The 16,440-nt window shown below is 40.8% G+C and overlaps 1 protein-coding gene across 13 annotated transcripts in view; it reads left to right on the forward strand.

The window, feature by feature from the left end:
- The first annotated feature begins 3,612 nt into the window (after positions 1-3,612).
- The window catches only part of brd4 (bromodomain containing 4), a 52,617-nt gene continuing 39,789 nt past the window's right edge, over positions 3,613-16,440 (forward strand). For 4 of the 13 annotated variants that reach the window (XM_083524312.1, XM_083524313.1, XM_083524305.1 and 1 more), the window contains exons 1-2: positions 4,341-4,669; positions 8,730-8,877. The gene's annotated coding sequence lies outside the window, so the exon portion shown is untranslated. Of the gene's footprint in view, positions 4,670-8,729; positions 8,878-16,440 lie in introns of all 13 variants that reach the window. The other 9 variants (XM_083524314.1, XM_083524306.1, XM_083524315.1 and 6 more) reach the window with 6 other exon arrangements.

The following is a 16,440-nucleotide window of genomic DNA, read 5'->3' on the forward strand; positions in this document are numbered from 1 at the left end:
TAGTGGAGCAAAATCAGAATGGAGTTTCTCAGAGGAAAAACTGGAAAGATTAAAATTTATCATCATCTACAGTGCATAATATCATCCAAAGATTCAGAGAATCTGGAACATTCTCTGTGCTTAAAGGGGCAAGGCCGGAAAACCATACTGGATGCCCGTGATCTTCGGGCCCTTAGACGGCACTGCATCACATACAGGAATGCTACTGTAATGGAAATCACAACATGGGTTCAGGAATACTTCCAGAAAACATTGTCTGTGAACACAATCCACCGTGCCATTCGCCATCGCCGGCTAAAACTCTATAGGTCAAAAAAGAAGCCATATCTAAACATCCAGAAGCGCAGGTGTTTTCTCTGGGCCAAGGTTTATTTAAAATGGACTGTGGCAAAGTGGAAAATTGTTCTGTGGTCAGACGAATCAAAATTTGAAGTTCTTTTTGGAAAACTGGGACACAATGTCATCCGGACTAAAACGGATAAGGACAACCCAAGTTGTTATCAGCGCTCAGTTCAGAAGTATGCATCTCTGATGGTATGGGGTTGTATGAGTGCGTGTGGCATGGGCAGCTTACACATCTGGAAAGACACCATCAATGCTGAAAGGTATATCCAAGTTCTAGAACAACATATGCTTCCATCCAGACGTCGTCTCTTTTAGAGAAGACCTTGCATTTTCCAACATGACAATGCCAGACCACATACTGCATCAATTTACAACATCATGGCTGCGTAGAAGGAGGACCCGGGTAATGAAATGGCCAGCCTGCAGTCCAGATCTTTCACCCATAGAAAACATTTGGCGCATCATAAAGAGGAAAATGCGACAAAGAAGACCTAAGAAGACCTGAGACAGTTGAGCAACTAGAAGCCTGTATTAGACAAGAACATGGGACAACATTCCTATTCCTAAACTTGAGTAACTCGTCTCCTCAGTCCCCAGACAATTGCAGACTGTTATAAAAAGAAGAGGGGACACCACACAGTGGTAAACATGGCCTTGTCCCAACTTTTTTGGGATGTGTTGATGCCATGACATTTAAAATCAACTTATTTTTCCCTCAATATGATACATTTTCTCAGTTTAAACATTTGATATGTCATCTATGTTGTATTTTGAATAAAATATTGAAATTTAAAACATTGCATTCTGTTTTTATTCACAATCTGTTCAGTGTCCCAACTTTTTTGGAATCGGGTTTGTATTTTATAACCTCTTTATCTTTGTAAAGCTGCTTTGGAGCATTGTGTATTCTTAAAATGGGATAAGATAAGAAGAGAAAAGAAGAATAGATCAAATAAAACGATACAAATAATATAAAAGAAGAGATATTATTGGATGACGCATGAGGTATTAAAAGATAAGATGAGTGATGATAAATGTCTTGACGAGAAAACACACATACTATTCATAAAACAAAAAAAAAAGGTAGGTAGGTTTTAACATCTCGATCTATGTCTAAACAATCAGATGCTTCACCTACACTGCATTGCCAAAAGTATTGGGACACCTGGGCATCAGTACGGTATGTGATTTTTGAGCATCACATTCTACATTTAGTCCCAATGTGCTCTTCTAATTCCCTCCACTCTTCTGGGAAGATGTTCCACTGGATTTTGGGGTGTGATTATGGATATTTGTGATCATCAGCCACAAGGGTGTTATGAAAGGCAGGTACTGATGTAGGGGAGGAGACCTGGGGTGCAGTCAGCGTTCACATTCATCCCAAAGGTGTTCAGTAGGGATGAGATCAGAGCTCTATAGCAGGAGATCTTCCTCTCCAAAGCATGTAAACCAGATCTTCAAGAAGCTCACTTTGTGCACAAGGGCATCACCATGCTGGGTTTCCAAGTTCAATGCAAAATGTTATTATAGCGCCATCTGGCAGGTGTCCCAATACCTTTGGCAGTATAGAATAGTATTTAAATCTTAAACTTGTGTTTCATTAAAAAAATTGATAAAAATGTAGTGAGTTCGTGGATGTTTATTGAACATAAGTGCGCAAAAGTTTTCACTTTCAGGTTTCGTCGTTGTGTTTATTTGTTTTTGTTTTTTTTAAATGACGTCTAAATATCATCTAAAGCGTGTTAAACACTTAAACCCAACCTTACCATAATAATATGAGCAGTAAAAGAAATTCTCAACAGCACATGGATGAAATAGTGTTTAGGATTCTATAAATAATACAAGTGCATGAAGTTAAACATAAAATGTGTACAAAATTACAACTGAGAAGATCCAAAATTTGCTTAGAGGACAGGTAAAAAAGGTCTGAGGTATTTATAATGGTGCTTTATACATAATTTTTTCATAACAGTTTTCATTTTTGTGTGTTTCTGTCCTGCATGATATATTTTTTTGGATATAGTTCCATGGAACTTCCTGTCTTCATTTCTGCTGCATAAACATTTCTCCTTTGACACCACAACCCTGGATCCTGATCTTAATTTGTTTCTTTTACTTGGTATTTTAACTTTGTTAATAAAATAACTACTATTAATAATAATAATTGGCCACAATTACAAAGCAAAAGCATAAAATAAATGACGTATTAAATGAAGACTTATTGCTCTTGGTGCATGAAATAGTTTATTTCGGTTTTAACCACACGGTGGCGCAATATACCAGATTATAAACACTGTGCAACACCTGCATCTATATACACTACATGAGCAAAAGTGCTTTTTGAAAATCCCATTCCATATTTAGCTCGCATTTTCTGTTATAATATCCTCCACTCCTCTAGCAAGGTGTTTTTTCTAGTTTTTGTGGAGATTTGTGTGAGATTTATTCAGTCACAATGGTGTTAATAAAGTCAGGTAGTGATGTAGGTGATGTGAGGAGGCCTGAGGTGCAGTCATCGTTTACATTCAACATGTTTAAACAGGTTGAGGGTCAGAGCTCTATAGCAGATCTTCCAATCCAAATCATGTTAAGTAGATCTCTGGTAAGTTTGGGGAAGAATCATATATAGATGAAAAATCAGGTGTACCAAACATCATCATCATCATCATCATCATCATCATCTGATATTGACTATTAGACTAAATTAGGTTTATTTTTAGTATTAAAAAACAAGATACATGAAAATGAAATACAAAAATAATATATTATAAAATAAAATGTTTTTTATGGAAATTACACAGTAAATTAAAATGATAAAAATAATAGAAATCATTGAATTTGATAATATATAAATCTATATATAAAGTTTTAATTATAAATGTATGGTGTAATTTCATTAAACATGTTTCATTATAATTATAATTATTATCATCATCATCATCATATATTTAGTTAAATTTAAGTTTTTATAATTTCCGAACCAATATTTTTGAACATGTTTATTTAACGAATAATAATAATCATCCTCATAATCATCCATGTGCTTTTATATGTATTTATATTCATTGGTTTATATATATATATATATATATAGAGAGAGAGAGAGAGAGAGAGAGAGAGAGAGAGAGAGAGAGAGAGAGAGAGAGAGAGATCTATTTTATTGATTTGTTAATAGTTTGATTTATTTATTTACCACCAGTCAGTGTCGTTTCCCCAGTTACGCTCGGCGCCTGCGTGATGACGTCACCCGCGTCTTGAGACGTACGTGGGGGGGGGCACCTGACAACCGGAGATCAAATAAATAAATAAATAAATAAATAACATTTAATCGTGCAACACAAACGGTCAGAGCCGCCAGGTACCGGTTGTGCACAGGGTGTAAAAAAACAACCGAGAAGTGGGGTCGTGTTTGGTTTACTTTTATCGGACGGTTTCGGTATCGGTATCGCAGTCCTCTACATTCGGCGAGTTTAGCCATAATGGCTCGGGTGTCCGTTAGCTAACGCGGCTAACCCGAGGCCATTTTCTCCTGGGTAAGGCTGCGCGACGTGCGTGAGCGTAATGTTACGTCACATAGCCCCGCCCTCCCATCGGTGCGCAAGAAATCGCGCGGGTTGCCCTTTCGTGAATGGCAGCGACGCTACGCACTGTATTTCAACCGTAATTGCGTAGGCTCTCTTTTTTTCCGAATGTAACGACGTGGATTAATATTATTATTATATATATATTTGTTTTTATTGTCACGCGTTTTCCTTTCCGGCTCCGAAAAAGAAAAAAAAAAAAATCATCCCGTTTTTTTTCCTCCTTATCCACCACCGACTTTCGCTCCAGCAGCACCGTCGTCTGTCAACACGGTTCATACGCCACACTACTTATGCGGTCGGGCTGAATCCCAAATCACATCCCGCGCCCTTTCGAAGCGCCCTCCTTCGTCCTCAAGGTGATTTTGCGCCTACGTCCTTCGTAGTGGTCTAGGTGCGTATTTGCGATGCGGCCGCTCCTGCCGTGTCAAACAAACGTAGCCGGGTTTCTGAGCTCGGCGAAAAAATAAGTACAGCGCAGACCAGGTTGGCGCGTTCCGCTTGATTATATACACGTTTTTTTTGTATTTCCCTGTCGCGTTAAATCACGTTTTGGACGCGTTTTGCTCGATGCGGGGCGCGGTTGTTAAAGCCGCCCTGGTCTGAAGGGTTTGACCGCGGACTTGCTAACTGGGCGCTTGAGAATCAACGACTCCGAGGCTGGAAGGCAGTGGCCGCCATTTTGTGCGCTACCCGGAGGACCGGAGAGTAGCGTTTTCACGCGAACAGGCGGAAATATAATTGTAAGGAAGTGTCTCGAAGCTACATTTCTTTCCAGTCCGAAACGTGTGTCCTGTTTCAAAAAGCTGTTTTTTTTAGCCCGAATGGGTTTCATTTCCAAACTTTCTCCCATGCTAGCATGTTTGCTAGCTAGCGACTAGACAGGGCTTTATTAGCCTCATCTGCTTTTAGCGCTAATGTGCGGGTTTCTGCAGAAAATACATTCGTGTCGTTGTTGGTTTTAGAAGCAGGGGTTGATCTTTTTATTGCATGAACACCATGGGAGGTAAAATAATTTGTTTATGTTTTGTTTAAAAGGAAAAAAAAAGCCTCGAGTGAGTGTCATTTTAGCCGTTTGCAGACGTCACTTGTGGACATGGCTGTACAGGAGACCTCGCATCTCTCCTCACGTCTGCTTTTGTGTGTTTTGTTTATTTGTTTATTTCAAGCATACACAACACGAACCCTGGAATTGAAAGCACCAGAGAGTTTGTGTGCGTGTTGTTCTTGCGTCCGATCTACATTGTTGATCGGATTTTGAAGGATGTTTGCTTTAGTTCTCATCTGTCTGTTTATATAACCACTCCGAGCTCATTGTTGTTATCAGGATTAACTCGTATAAAGACATGGATTGCATGTGTAATGTAAATGTTCACCAGAAGGAAGGAGTCTCCAGTGTCAGGGCGAAAAAAACAAAGACGAAGCTGCTGCTTGTTCAGTTTTCCATCACAAACCCTCTTTGCTGTTTCTCGATGCTTTGACAAGCTGCTTTTCATATTCAGGTTCATTTCGATCGACGTCTTCAATCGACGACTCCTGTGTGGCCCTTGAACGCGGCCCCTTAAACCCGAGTATCGGAGCGTATTCTAGGAGAACAGTCGACCTTGGGGTTGTAGTATTAACCAAGTTAAATAACTACAACGTGTGAACAAGTGTTCGACTCCAGACGCAGGCACTAACAAGATCGACTTTATTTATGTAATAAAGAAACAGAAATCACCTGTCCGAGACTTCAGCCGTTTTTCCAGGCAGAAAGGAATAAATCAGACCCTTAGCGTAGCGACTCTGATCGAGTAGAGTCGAGAGAAGTCAGGTGTTTAGGGGTTGTTTAGGCGCTCAGGGTGTGTGCAGTTATGACGGGTACAGACAAAAGTAGTTTACATGTCAGCGTGGGCTGTAATGGATTTGTTTTGCACGTAAGGAAGCGGTTGAAATGGAAACCGAAAGTCGCAGTCGGAGCTCGTTTTGTCTTTGTGAAAGCACAGCAGGGTTTACACAAACACAACGTGTGTATGGATCTGTGACGGGGGGAACCTTCTCAGAGCAGGTCTTTACGCAGGTCCGTTCTGGTGATCGGATGCGAACGGTCGAGACGTACGAGGCTTGCGTTACGAATCGGATTTGAGATCGGATTTTGTAGCAGGATGAACCTCCCCGGTTTCTTACATCTCTCTTCTCCTGCTTTCATTTTTTTTCTTCCCCCCAGACCGAAGCGTTCAGCGTTTCTTCTGTTCCCAACGTTTTAATCACTGCTAAACAACTTCTGCGTGATCTTCCAGCATCGGATTAGCGCACCTTCCAACTTTTGTTTTGTTTACCTTTCACCCTTTCGCTTTGTGTTTCTGTCAGGCGAAGCAGGATGTTCAAGCGCGTGATTGTTGTGTTTTTAGATTCAGAAGGGCTGATTTTGTTGAGTAATAAATGTGAGCGAAGAATAGAAGGTGAGGGTCCGAGGTGGTTTCAGTGCGAGAGGGTTCTCTCTGCGTTATTTTATTACATTGGGAAGAACGCAGTTATTCAGAGATATGGGTGGCGGATGAGGTAATAGATGGGAAATAAAAAAAAAAAGAAAAGACTGGTTGTGCTCTGGGTGCTTTCATTTAACCGCCTGACTTAAGTCTTTGATTACGGCGATCCTGAACTCTGTTTCTTCTGCTTGCCAGTGTGTTACTGTTGATACGAATTCGCCTGGTCAGGTCTTGCTGGCTTTACCCACCCCAGACAGTTCCACACTAGTTTCGACACTTCAGCGTGTATAAAATGAAATTGTTTCGGGGGTTTAAGGCAGCAGCTGCGATTATAAGTATAAGAAAGATGCAGCTGAATAATATTTATACGGTAGCTTTGAGTATTGTAGACCAGTGTTCCCTGGGGTACGGTGCCGCACAGAAAGAACACATAACTTACATTATTTCCGTTTTATTTCTTACCTCATTCTGAACAGTTTTATTCTGGAAAATTCCCGGATTTTCTCCGTCACATCTGTCTATGATTCACTCTTGATGCATGTCATGATGCCTCGGTCACATGATTTACCTCCAGCCGCTACCTTTTTAAAGGGGCTCCGGCCGCTAACACATAATACATTACCGCTAAATTCAAACCCTCACGCGAGCAAAATGAACCAAAAACAACACCGTGGATTCACGTGTATTATATTTAGAAAATACCGTTTTTATGGTCGTATCATTTTATTTTGTTGTATTTATCCACCACACCTTAAAGGCCGGCCCGTGAAAATATTGTCCGTGGCGCAAAAAAGGTTGGGTTTCACTTCACACTTGTTAGTGTCTAGTGATGATTTAGTGCAGTTGCAGGAAGCGTATCAAATCTGTTGGACAGGTTTTTGTATTTTTATTTGGAGATGCTGGTGTTGTAGAAATGTAATCTTCTGTAGAAAAAAAAAAAAAAAGTGTGGTACTTGGAAACACCAATCAGGAATAACATTATGACCACCAACCTAAAATTGTGTTGGTCCCACTTTTTGCTGCCAAAACAGTCCTGATCCATCGATCATTAACATCATTAACTTCTTCAGCAGTTTGAGCTACAGGAGCTCGTCTGTTGGATCAGACCACACGGACCAGCCTTTGCTCCTCACGTGACCCTGTCGCCGGTTCACCACTGTTCTTTCATTGGAGCACTTTTGATAGACCACTGCAGACCTGGAGCATCCCACAAGAGCTGCAGTTTTGGAGACGATCCGACCCAGACGTCTAGACGTCGCAATTTATCAAACTCGCTCAAATCCTTTACGCTTGCCCAAATTTTCCTGCTTCTAACATCGACTTTGAGGACAAAATCTCCTCGGTGTTCTTCACGTCACCGCTCATAACGTTCTGCCTGATCTGTGTATATTTATATAGGAAGTTCATATGCTGCCAGAGCGAACATGTCGTTTCTCACAGAAATGCAGACAATGTTTGTAGGGTAAGGCGTGGCATGTCAGACGATGCCACGGCTCGTTTTTGGACAAACCGCGACAGTACGCCATACGAGACGTCTTCGCTTTTCAAAGCTGCGAGTCCGCCCTCGAAGAGCCGCGACTTCCTGATGATCCGTACCGCAGTCTTTTGAGCTGCATGTGGTCAATACGCAACCCTCTCGGCCTGTGTGTGTTTGTGTGTGTGTTTTCTGCTCTTTGCTGCCGATTATGTACATAACTGTCAGGTTGAGCAAAGTGCACTCTGATTGCAGGAGGTGACGGTCAGGTGCCTGTAAACACAATCTCAGACTTTGTACGTTTTATCCCATGATTCCACTCGGCCCGATTAAGCGCTAGATTAGCGGCAGGATCCTTTGTAGGGGTTTTATAGTATTTTTTTTGTATTACATCTAAAAGGGCAATTCGGTTACTCGAGTGCACCCGAGAACTGGATTAGTTCAGACGGATTAGATCGAGTTGTCAGATTATGATTATTATATATATTTTTTTTAAACCGAGAAACGGTGGTACAGGGACCAGGGATTTTTTCTTTTTTTTTTTTACTAATACTTTATTTCTCAGTCTGGTATTAGAGAACCTGTCCAGACGAGACTTACAGTGCAAGTCTTCACTAATCTGCGGTTTTTAAACCCGCAAAAAAAATCATGCTACCCCAAGAGTGCGGATCTCGCCGTGTCTGATAAATATCAATGTGTGAAGGTGTTGAAACACTTTAACGTGTGTGTGATCGAGTGAGCAGTCATAATTCATAGACGACACCTTTCCCAAAGCTCAAGGACACTTCAGGAAGATAATCTCATTTGTCACGTGTGTATCGCACTGACTGTGTTTGTTTTCTCTCTCTGTCTGTTTTGCAGTAGAGGTCTTCTGATCGGGCGCGTGTACGAGATCGTCCTCTCTGCCCTCGGCTGACGTTTCTGAGGTCGAGAGCAGCTCCTCTGCCGAGTGCTGCTGAGGGATCATGAGCGCACTCAGATAGGGAGGGGAGGGACTCCACCGAAGCATGTAAGTACAGGACAGGACAGTATCTAATGTGCAGCAGGGAAATGTGTGTAATCTGTTACCTTTGTAATGCCACGTGCTATCGCTCCTTCTGCTGTGTTCTTCTGTAAACCGGTTCACACATTTTTAATCCAAGATCCCTTTGGAGTAGAGAAGACGATTCGATGATGTTTCAATTTTGTGGTAAACCATATCATGTTTTGATTTTAAAAATGCTCCTGTTTCAGTTTGTTAGCAAACCAATACCTCATGATTCGGTTTTAGAAATGAGAATCGTGATACGATACTTCAGTCGTATCGCCTTTTCCCCTTGGAAAACCAAGTCCCGAGGCCATGCGTCTGTTCGTTATCGAGTGACAGAGGGAACGTTCGAATTTCACGTGAAGAGAGATCACTTTGAGGTTAGGCGCAGCTTTAGACCACACGTTTTGAGGTCGACCGATTCACCGGCACTGATGGTTGATTGTCGGAACTATCGGTCGTCTAAAAAAGTCCACACCGATAGTTTTTCCAGGTAGTGTTTGCTGCAGGAGCGGCTGAGAAGGTATGCCGTTATCAACGAGAGCGGCCTCTAGAGGCGAATCACTGACGCTGTTTTTTTTACACCCGAGACGCGTGCTGCACGGAGAGCACTATTATATTTATTAATTATAACGTATTGTTCATATGATTATATTAATTTATATAATGAATATTAATTAATAATTATTTATTTCATTTAGCAGATTTTCATGATTCACTAGTGTTTTTCTTTTATTATTATAATAAAGTTCAGTACTGTTTTGCATGGAGTGTTGTGTTTTTGTTTTTTGCTTTTTAATCCAGTATTAGTTTTTTAGTACAATCCAACCTAGATATCGTAGAAATCGATCGAACTCTAATCATAATAAGAGGGCGATTATGGCATTGGACTCCTGAGATAGTGTAAGATGTGAGTGATCGCTGATGGAGGTCATCACCTGTGGCACTCAAAGGGGTGGTAAAGGGGGCGTGGCCAGACATGCGTAAAGCGTGTGTGCGCGCGTGTGTGTGTGTGTGTGTGTGTGAGAGAGAGAGAGAGAATTCGGACAGATAAAAACAGGAAGCTGGTTTAGTATACGGTTCAGTTGCTGCCATAGTGCTTACTTTTATTTATTTATTTTTGTTTAATTGCTCATTAAGAAGCTCTGTATTGTTTTCTGAACTGAAGTCTTGACTGTAAAATGTAACGAGTTTATAGCTGTAATTAACCTCATAGTATTGAAATCAAAATTGTATGAATTACACAGGCTTCACATGCTGTGCTGAATTGCAGCGGAGATGCTTTTCTGTGTCCTTAAAGCATCAGAGAGACGTTTCGCTCTCAGCCGAAGCCAAGAAGGTTGTTAAGGATCGTATCAGATGCAGAAAACTGCAGTCATCACAGTATCAGCTCTTTTTTTTAATTATTATTTTTTTTCATTTATTATTATTTTGTAATTATTGCACACGGATTAAAAGCAAACGATTTAATTAATTTTCGTCACAAGTACTAAAATCTGTATTAAAAAACTATTTTTTTTAAAATATTTCTTTCTTTCCTCCAATTCTTCAGCGTATTTTGATGCAATGTTTTGGTTATATCCCCCAGCTTTAGTGAGTGTACAGAGAGGAATGTTTGAAAGCACACAAAAAAGAAAAGCACGGGTTTTTCCTTTTTTTTTTTTTGTTTTGCTTCTAATTTGCATCAAGTTAAAGGTGACTATTTTATTTTCCTGTTGTAGATCATAGCTCCCATATACATTAAAATGCACACCTTTTATTTATTTATTTATTTATTTATAGCCTCCTTGTGCTAGGAAATATCTAGTTTCGCTTCTCCGACATGTTCTTTCAAGACCCTCCCTGCACTTTTTATGTTAGCATTCAGTTGTTTGCACTACAGTGCGCTATAATATTTCCTAAAATGTACACACAGCCTGTAAAGAAATGTCATTCTAAAACCTGAGCAACATGTATAATGTCGCTGAACATGCCGACACGACAAATCGATGAATAAAGGACGTGCTCATCAAAAGGACCGAAGCTCTGACTGAGTCGCATGCTGGATGCTGATTGGTTCCTGGTACTGTGGGTTACCTCCGGTTCGGTCAGAAGAGTTCTGTGCCTTGTACAAGACTGCAGCAGCTTGTGATGCTGAAAAATCCCAAACCCTCCTGTTGCATTTCTGTTCTTTTATAACTCCTTTACTACATGCTTTCCTACTGTGATGTAAAAGGCCCTATTCAGATGGGATTAGTCTCCAGATGTGCATGTTAATGGATCGTACTAATGTCAGTAAACAATATCTCTGATCTACTCGGGGTCCGAGATCTCAAAGGACGAGATGCACGTGTTTCCATCCATCCACATTTGAAGACTGTTTTTACACGTCACAATGTGGACCGCGGAAACGGAGGCTTTGGAAAACCGATGACTCGTTTTCTTTTTGTCTCGTAGCGGTGCCTTTCCTCAACATGCGCAGTACAGGGACGTGAGCATTTACTGCCGTTTTAGTGTGAATCACCACTTTTAGCAGAATGAGCATGTTTGTGTTTGTGTATAGATAAATGTAAAGATGCGTCTGTCTGTCTTTCTTTTTTTCTCTCTATATAGATAGAGTGCAAACATAATACTCAGCCCAAGTTTGATTTCAGCGATAGTAAATGGCGAACCCTTCCTAGACTCTACCCCTTTACTGTAAACACTCGTTCGGCTCACAGGCTTGGACGAAATTTACGTAATTTTCCTCCATTCTCTTGACTAACAGGATCTCTTCCACCTCTTCGACGATATCGACGGAAGGATTTCATGTTTCGAATGCTCGCTTTTCCACAAGTCAGACAACCGCAGTGTATTTTCCCTTTGAAGGCATCTGAGTGTTTGGATAAAGAGCTCATTCGTACCAGCGTGTCAGCATGGACGTGTCGTTTCAGGTCGACAGGCAAATGACTGGCGTTAGGGAACGTAGAGAAACTCCCCTAGTAGTGTTGACATCACAGCATGACCACGTAATCGTGTCCGAATCAAGTCTCCTACGTGAATTGATCACAACCAAGGTCACGTAATGGTTACCGTCGTGCATACGGACCTTCAGGCCACACCCACTTTGTGAAGGGTGAAGCTTTTGCATGTTAGAAATGTCCCGGATGGTGTGATGGTGCAGTGTGTACATGGTGTTATCATTGTGTTAGTGTGTTATTAGTAATATATTATATTGTGCACTGTATTAGCAAAAGTATTGGGACACCCCCCCTTTTGTAGCCATATGAGGCTCTTCCTTAGACTGTTTGCACAATATTGGAGGCACACAGTTGTACAGGACGTCTTTGGAAGTAGGAGCATGATATTTCTCCCTTCACTTGAACTACAAGACTCAAACCTGTTCCTGCATGATTGTCACAAAGCTAGCTCCATGAAGATCTGCTTTACTTGTGTTCGAGTGAAAGATCTGCTTCTATAGAGCTCTGAACTCAACCCTATTGAACATGATGAACGGGAACACTGACTGCACCCCAGACCTCTTCACATCACCTACATCACTACCTTGACTTTACTCGGCTGAATCAGCACAAATCCCCCCAAAACATATAGAAGAACATCTTCCCAGAAGAGTGGAGGTTGTTCTAACAGGAACTGAGGACTAAATGTGGGATGTTGAAAAACACACACCAATCTTATGTTTAGGTGTGGGATAACTGGAAATACTTTCTCATGACTTTCTTAAACAGAATTTGGTGCATCATGAAACGAAAAATACAACAAAGGACACCTGGAACTGTAGAGCAGTTAGAATCTTGTATCGGACACACATGGGACAACATTCCTCTCAGTTTTCACCAGTAGTGTGAGCATCAGGATTAATTAAGACCGTGTGTGTTGTGATGATGTGATTGGTTGCTGTATTTCTGAGGGATGTGCAGCAAGCTGGCTGGCTGTAACACACCCCGGAGACTAAACAGCAGGGGACGCTGAGGGTGACTGCTGGTGCTCCGCTGTGCCGGTGCGTGACTGCTGTGTCATCCCTGGATGCACGCGCTCGAACGACAGATGGGTGGTGTGTGTGTGGAGGCTGGGTGGGTTTGTGTCCTGAACATATGGGAGGAGAGAAGAGTTGTTGTTTTTTCGGTGGTCTTCATTACAGCAGGATTTTGGTGTATGAAACAGATGAAAAGGCTTTGAGTGATTTGGGTTTTTTTTTTTCCTGCTGTAATTTTTGGGTTACTCATTTAGCTAATCATTACATGCTCCTGGTGTCTGTGTGTGTGTGTGTGTGTGTGTTTGTGTGTGCGCGTGCACACTTACCCTTCTTCAGCCAGTTTTTGTTAGTTCTGGCTGCTCACATGATTAATGACCTCAGAAGTCTGACGGCGCTTCCTCGGATGCACTTTTTTCCTTTCATGTTTTTCTGCCCAGGACGTCTTCCTGCTTCAACCCAACCCCCACTCCATCTCATCCCACATCTACTCCTCTGTGACTACACACACACTTAAATCCACCCCAAATGGTAGCTCTAGTGTGTGTGTGTGTGTGTGTGTGCGCGCTTGAATCTTGTATTTTCTCTGAATCCGGCTGCCTCTTTGTCACTCCGGCAGCTGTTGTATTGTCCTGGGGGAAGATGGATATGGCACGTGGACTCGGCCTAATGCACCCTGGACTGTGTGACTGCGTGTGGGCGCAAGCCTCACAAAAGGTCGTGATCACACGCGAAATCGGATACACTGTACCTCCTGAGCTCAAGGACATTGGAGCTTTTTGTTTTCCGAGGCGGAGCGAACGAAAATGGTCGCAGTCCCGGTTTTATTGGCTGGTGGGTTGGGTTTGAGGTCAAAGGTCATAGGTCACAGTCCCCACCCCACCCTAGTCTAGCAGGAGCATTTGCCCAGATGTGGTAAAGTAATTAAGTTTGCTCAGCTACAGAGAACAGAGTTTATGGGTTTGTATCGCGAAGGCAATACGACAATCGTGCGGTTTAATTATTTATTCATGTCGATATCCCAATATTTACATACAAGTAGGAAATGATTTTTTTTTTTTTACAATCTGGAATCCGGACACTTTGCGGGAGCATATTGAGCAAATTCGTCTTTTTGGATCTTTTTTTTTGTTTGTAATTTTTGTATTTGTTTAAAAATATATATTTTAGACATCTGATTTATTTTTTTATTTTTTTAATTATTAATAAATAAGTTAAACCCTATTATTTCTGCCCATGGGACATATACGTATGCTTCATCCATCTGTGTACGGTATTAAAATGTGATATTTTTTGGCTGAAAATGATCTAAAAAATCTGAACCCGCAGAATCATTTTGCTACTCTATACAGAATAAAATACAAATAAAAAAAGAGTAAATAGTAACGAATAGCAATAAATATTTCTTTTCCATTCAATTTAAATTTTTTATTATAAAACCTCTACTTTTTGAAGAACGAAATTCTATATATACTAATTAATTAAGGGATAATCTATTTGACTAAATTACAAAGAAAAAATTTTAAAATATGAAATATCCAATAGCCAATGTAGTAATAATTATTTTCCATTATCTTTAATCATTAAGTATGGGAATGAAGCTCTTCTGTTTTTTTTTTTTTCCTCCCTATAAACCTAATCATTGTGATGTTTAATTTTTGTGTAAACTGTTTTGTAAAGTAGTGTATTAGAGGTTGTGTGTGTTGGGGGTGGTGTAAGTTGTGGTTGGGGTGTTAATTGGGGTTTTTTTTTCTGGAAGAGGAAATATGAAGGATGTAAAAGCCGATTTCTTTCTCACATCTGTTCCTCAAGATCTGTACCTGGTGGTGTTGGGTGTATGTAACCCCAGCCTGGGTATAATTCTCCCATCCTCCTCAGTTATAACACACACACACACACACACACACACACACACACACCACAGCCAAAACCACAGGGACAAGACACCCACCGCTTATTGTCCGACTGAGTGGTAATAGCTCATTACATGTGAACGCGTGTAGCAATTAGATTATGGTTCGAATAAATGTTCACAGAGGCAAGAAATCAGATTGTTTCCAATTTCAATTAAAATCAGATTATTTTCCCCTCAATGAAACCCCCCCCCTTTTTTATTTATTTATTTATCTGTTATGTCTTTTATTGAGCAATGTTTATTTCTCAGCATTGTTTACTCTTCCCATCACTGGTTGGTTCTCTCTATCTCTCTGTGTGTGTCTGTCGTGATCCTTCCAGTAAACGGGAGCACATGAGATTATTCGTTCAACAGAATTAGATTTGGGTTTTCCCCCTCGTGATGGGGTGGGCGCTTTTCCATGACAAACAAGCGAGACGTCCGTAAATAACACCGTCTGTGTCGGACGAGCGACACTAAAAACTCAGATGTTCATTTGCCTTGGATTATTTATTTATTTATTTATTTATTACAGCATATCTATACATACAACATACTCCTACAACAGCTTAATGTCCAAGCTTTTATTCTGTTCATGTAGGCGTTTATAATAAGTCGCTTGACACCAGTTGCAGTCACACTAACAATCTCAGAGAAATTTCAGAATTTCCCCCCCAAAGAAATCGCAGTGGTTTGCGATATTACAGAGGAAAATGTTACACTTTATGGACAAAAGTATTAGGACACCTGGCTTTTCCAGCCATATGTGGTTTTTGTATAGTATGCATTGGAACAAAGAGACCCAAACCTGTTCCAGCATGACAATACCCCTGTGCACAAAGCTTTTGAACACCTTTTGAGATGAATGGGAACGTTGACCGCACCCCCAGGTCTCCTTACCTCACCTACATCAGTACCTGACTTTACTAACACCTTTGTGGCTGAATGAATCTCTCACTAATTCTTTAATTCTGGAGATTATCATATCAGCAAATTATCAGCAAATTGGCAGCAAAGATTTTCAAAATACAAACCAATCTTATACTCAGGTGTCCCAATAATTCCCCCCCCCCCACACACACACACACACATATTTTATTATAGGTTATAACCAGCGATGTTTCACAGTATTAGATTAGGAATCGCATTGAAAGTATTAAGTTTAGTAAAAAAATAAATAAATCAACAATAGGGTGGTCTGATGTACATTGTTAAAATATTGTTTTTTTAAATATTTAAACTGTCTGAAAAAGCATTTTTCTTCAATTATATTCCACATTTACCGTAGATTTTGGTAAAGGTTGTTACTGAATAACACAGTTTTCAGCTGTTTATAATCACACTTAAAGCTAAGGAACGTCCGCTAGACAAATCCGTTCCTCTTAGCGCTTATGATAACAGCTTGTTATTTTAGATTCTATAAACAGGCAGTCTCTTAGTAGTGTTCCCACACTGTAATTTAGAAATGCCAAAAAAATAAAATAAATGGTAGGAATTGTCCCGTTTCTGAGGGGGAAACATGGTCTCCAAACTGTTACCTTCGAGCTGGATCTTCAATGGCGAAGTCTGCGAAAGAAAATCTGGCTAGTAGTGTGGGTGCGGAAGTGAGATCGTGTTGTTCAAGGAGGAGGGCTCGGTGACGCAGCTCCCGATGTACACGTCTTTTTGCTCACTGACTTTTACGAAGTTCGGTGCTCCT

This window comes from Silurus aristotelis, assembly GCF_946808225.1.
Source record: "Silurus aristotelis genome assembly, chromosome: 21".
NCBI classification, from domain to species: domain Eukaryota; kingdom Metazoa; phylum Chordata; class Actinopteri; order Siluriformes; family Siluridae; genus Silurus; species Silurus aristotelis.